This window comes from Macrotis lagotis, chromosome 4 (genome assembly GCF_037893015.1).
Source record: "Macrotis lagotis isolate mMagLag1 chromosome 4, bilby.v1.9.chrom.fasta, whole genome shotgun sequence".
NCBI classification, from domain to species: domain Eukaryota; kingdom Metazoa; phylum Chordata; class Mammalia; order Peramelemorphia; family Peramelidae; genus Macrotis; species Macrotis lagotis.
The window spans coordinates 125,782,840-125,787,723 of NC_133661.1; the positions used below are offsets into that span (position 1 = coordinate 125,782,840).

Consider the following 4,884-nt stretch of genomic DNA (forward strand, 5'->3'; position numbering starts at 1 on the left):
CCAAACACAGATGTGAATATAATACACACAAGTCTACAGGTTGGCTAGGAATTACAGCTGTCTGAATCCTGAGTCTGTTTAACCCTGAGCAAAACTAGTTGTCTTAATTGACCATGGCAGCAAGCTGTGCAGACCTGATCTGAAACAAACTTCCTGATAATGACCTACCTTATATCCAGGGCCTGGAATGTCTTTCATGTGGCAGTTTTCATTAGGTCATGGCCACTTCCCTAGGTATTGTCTAGGATCAAAGAGCCTGGGAAGAATAGACCTGCTCACTGGAGATGCATGAGGTTTTAAATAGTAACATAGGTATTGTCAATATACCCTCGCTATCCCAACCTTCTTGCCCAGATGGTTCCTACCCTAGCTTGTCATCTCTTGATAAAGAGGAATGATTCCTCCATGTGTGAAGGTCAACAATACAAAGCTATATCAGCTTTCAGAAGGGGCCCAACAAAAGAAGCCTACTGATTGGGACCATTCTACTAGTCTAGGTTGGTATTCTTGTGAAAGTCACTTCACTGATGTTATAGGCAAGACTAAGAAAAGAGATACAAACCAAATCTTGTCTTTCAAATGGGGGTAGGGGTGAGGGATGAAGGGAAGTTATAGAAAATTTATATAAAAACAGCCAGGCAAAGTGAGAAATTTGAAGAAGGAAGTATCATTTTCCCCTGGAAAGTTGAGGAAAGACTCTCTTGAGGGCTGTAGCAAGTAAGTTGGGCCTAAAAGAAAGGTTGGAACTTTAATCTCATCTAAGTGAGGAAGAGTAGGGGGAAGGGCAAGGTGACATGAACAGACACTGGGTGAAAAGTAGATAGCATAGGGAAGATGAGGAACATGGAATAGTATAATTTGGCCAGTGTAGGATATGTGAAGGGTTTATAAAACTAGAGGCCATATTGAGAAACTATGAACACCAGGCTCTGAGCTCATAATGTGCTTTATTTGGTAGGCACTAGGAAAACACCAAAGGAATGACATATTGAAGTGATTTATTAGATTCAGGCAGACATGAAGATGTAAGGAGGAAAAATAGACTGGCAGCAGGAAGATAAAATAGGAGAAAATTAGGATGGCCTGGTTTAGAAGAGTACCTACATTAGTGTGTTGGCTATGAGAATGAAGAGGGGGACAGGTAATTGTAGAATTTGAAATTACAGGAACTTTGAAGAGAAAAAGATGAGGTGATGAACTTGGGCAATGGGGAGGAGGGTTATATTTCATCAGTTAGTATCTGTAGCTAGTGATTTGGGTAAATAACAAGAAAAAAGGGTGACTATAATTTTAATAATGTCTATACCAAAAATTCTTAACTTGGGGTCCACAAGCTTGTTTTTAAAACATATTTTGATAACTGTATTTTAATATAATTGGTTTCCTTTGTAATCTTATTTTGTTTTATACATTTAAAAACATTATTCTTAGAAAGAGCTTAGGCTATATTAGATTGCCAAAGAGGTCCATGACACTAAAAATGTTAGGAAAGAAGTCTGTCAAATAATCTAAGTTAAATGAATTTGTTATTAGCAAGGGATGAAGATTCTAGAGTTCATAGATAAGGCAAGTTAAAAATAATTATCTCATACCTCACTTAGGGGCCTAAGGTTTTAGATGAAAATATGAAGAATAAGATTGTTGGTTAGAATAATGATAGTGTATGCTTATGTATGTTTTAAAACACTACAAAACAAATTCTTTATAAGTACCATGTGAGGTAGGGAGGGCAGGTATCATTATCTTCACTTTACATATGAAATTGAGGCTCAGACATGTTTGGGTGATTTACCCACAAACACGTGGCTATCAAAGTGCCAAAGATAATATATGAACCCTTGTCTTCTGATTTCCAGGTCCAAAGCTTTCTTTTTCCCACGCTGTCTCTGGAAAATAATTTGCACAAAGAAATGCTCAGGCCACATTTTGGTTGATTTTGTCCTTTATTTTTTTTAAGTAAAGAAATTCCATTGAATCAAAGATAACAAAATTATCATTTTTGTTTGCAATGATCTTTGTTTTACCACCACACAGAATCAAAATAGGTCCAAAAGTAATATGAGAAAATAAAAAGATCAAGGACACCATTGCTTAATATAATTTTCTTAATAAAGGTAAACATTGCTGTATTTAGAAAAATTGCATTGCTAGTTGCAAATCTTAAATGCCTTAAGAGTTAAAGGATCCATTTCACCCCCCACCCCCCACCCCATAAAGATCCAAAAGCTGGAAGGTTTTCAGAATACAAACTAATTTTTTTTTTCAGGGCAGCATTTTAAATTTAGGGGAAAAATAACTCTGTAAAAGAACAGGAATGTGGAAGTGATGGTTCTTTAAAATCTATCTGGAAGCAAGTCTGCCAAAATTATGACAATATGTTGAACAGAAGAGTCCAATTAAAATACAGAAAAAAATGTACACTCACTCCCCCTTCCAACCCTCCCCCCCACCCCCCACCCCTACCCCCAGCTTCGCTAAGGCCGCTGTAGTGGCAAAAGTCAGAAAGCTCAGGTACAGTGTAGGTCTTCCTGAGGCAGAGTGAACTATCCCATCATCTGGAACCAGTGTGGAAGAAGAGAGATTTTTACTTTGAATTGTGCTTTAAGAAAAACAAAAAGGGCCTGTCCCTTCATTCTCCCCCCCCCCCCAAAAAATTCTTCAAGAAAACTACTGCTGAAATAAAGAAAAATTGTTCATGGCCATGAACAGTTTTTGAAGTGAGTGAGTTTCATTAGATCCAGTTGGTCAGCTGAACTTTTATGGCCTGTTGGCTACCCAATATCATGGAAAGCCTGGAAGAAGGTTGGATATTGAAATGGAAGGCGCTTCTGCAGATCCCTCAAATGAAGGCTGTCCTTGAATTTATGGCAATAGTGGATTTCTTGGCTAACATCAACACACTTATTTTCCAAAAGTTAATAACCTTAAATTAAGGTTTTATTACTATTCATCAAAAGTGAAGCAAAGATCTAGAGGTTTCAGGGAAATTAGGATATGGGACCTAACCCAATGGCTAGGAACTATATAAACCCAATCATTAAAATATATGAAAGCTTTAACCAACATTATAATTAGGAAATTAGGGAATAGATGAAACTATTCTAGAGAAGGTTGACATTCTAGAAGAGGCAGCTTTTTGATGATTGGTACCTGATAAAAGGGTTGGCTGGTTTGGCTTTCCTGTTTTGGGATACTGGCCACCTGCCAAATCCCTTTTGTAAGAGAAATGCTCAGTGTTTCTGAGTCCCAAAGAAGATGTGACAGTGGTCAGAAGCAGATTTTTATATTGGAAGGTCTCAAAGCTCTCTGCCCCTGCTTGTACTCTTCTATATGATTTGGCATTAGTGATTCTCATCTCAGAGCGCTATGGAGAATTAATTTCTTTTGCTTTAGTGATGAGGAAGAAAACTTCCCCATGGGCAGCCCAATCTTTTCAATTCTAAAGGAAACAAATCCAAACTCAGAATCTATGAATTATTTATTTGATCCAAGGTGGCTTAGGCAGTAGCCTAGGCAGAAAGTGTTCTTTAGGTTACGTGCTTAGTGAGTTTTGACTGGATCTTAGGAGCCAAACTAGTTTAAAAGATAGTGAGTATAAATTTTCTGCCTGATAGTTCTGGTTCAATCTCTCACAGCAGACATACTACAATATTATGAGAGATATCAGAGGATTTCCTGGCGGCTCCGGTTGTGAAGGAAGATATTCCCAAGGATATTTGATAGGACATTGCAACGATATAGCACTAAATGACCCTTTTGTACTGCTTGAAGGATGAAGACCTGCAAGATCTTTTAAGCAAGCATGATGTTTCAATAATCTTTACTTGAGGCCTAAGAATTGATGCTGTAAAGAAAAGCAGCTCAGAGCCCACACATCTTCTCACTTATAAAGCATAAACCAGAATAAAAGCTCCACTGTTCCCCTGAAACTCCAAGCTCTTAAGTCACATTATAAAGATATCTGCAATTATGATGCATGGCATGGTGAACTTGGCTATATAAAGAATTATGCTTAGTTATGCTGAAGACTAAAAATTGCTTTAATAATTGAATCACAGAACTTTAGAGCTAGTTTTGGAAAAGGCAGGTTGAGCATGTGGAATTTTCTATATTAGGAAGAGTCTCCTTGTCTTGCTTGGTTCTTATGCTGAATGATTATGATATTCAACTGATCCCCATGAAACATGTGCAAAAATTATAAACACTTTTGAACTGAGAGAGGGTTTAAGGTAATAATGGTCACACTACACAAGATCCTGAAGGGAGAAAGAGTTTTAGCCAATGCCACTTTTTTAAATATAGCTGTCTTTAAACCTTACTAAGGTAAGCTTTGACACAGCTGTAGTCCACATACAAGGAATCTAGAGAAGGTAGGAGGGGTCAGACTCAGCTTGGAGGATCTGTAAACAGATCTAGGTTAGAGGAATGAATCTATGCTGACCACCAAAGACCAGCAAGTAGATATGGTAATGAAGTCAAGGTCTTTCTAAAGAGAATGAAGAATACAGAATTCTTTCAGGTGAGTTTCCACATTAGAAGGATGTGGTCACAATCTCTACACATTAAAAGATGAAGGATGACTCCAAGGGGATTAAACTAAGAAATGGAAAAAAATATATATTCTGCCTTTGTCCTACCCCAGTGATGGGAGCCTCCTGGAGAAATAAATGTTTTGTTTTTCAAATCTGTTAAAAGCATCCTTAAACATAAATGCATAAAGGGGACCTGACATTATTTTCCAAGTGGCAACAACTCCTCTCTAGACTACACCAAGTAATAAGTTGGTCTGGATGAGTTACTGAACTGTGTCTTACTTTGAGGTGGAAAGAATACAGTAGGAAAAAATGTGAACATTCATTATACTTTGGTTTAACATATAACCAC

The 4,884-nt window shown here is 37.5% G+C and overlaps 1 long non-coding RNA gene across 1 annotated transcript; it reads left to right on the top strand.

Annotated features, from left to right (window-relative positions):
- Nucleotides 1–859: 859 nt before the first annotated feature.
- LOC141521494 (uncharacterized) lies at nucleotides 860–3,970 on the top strand. The gene is made up of 2 exons (XR_012477953.1): nucleotides 860–1,141; nucleotides 3,636–3,970. It is a non-coding gene; the product is annotated as an uncharacterized LOC141521494 (long non-coding RNA).
- The last annotated feature ends 914 nt before the right edge of the window (nucleotides 3,971–4,884 follow it).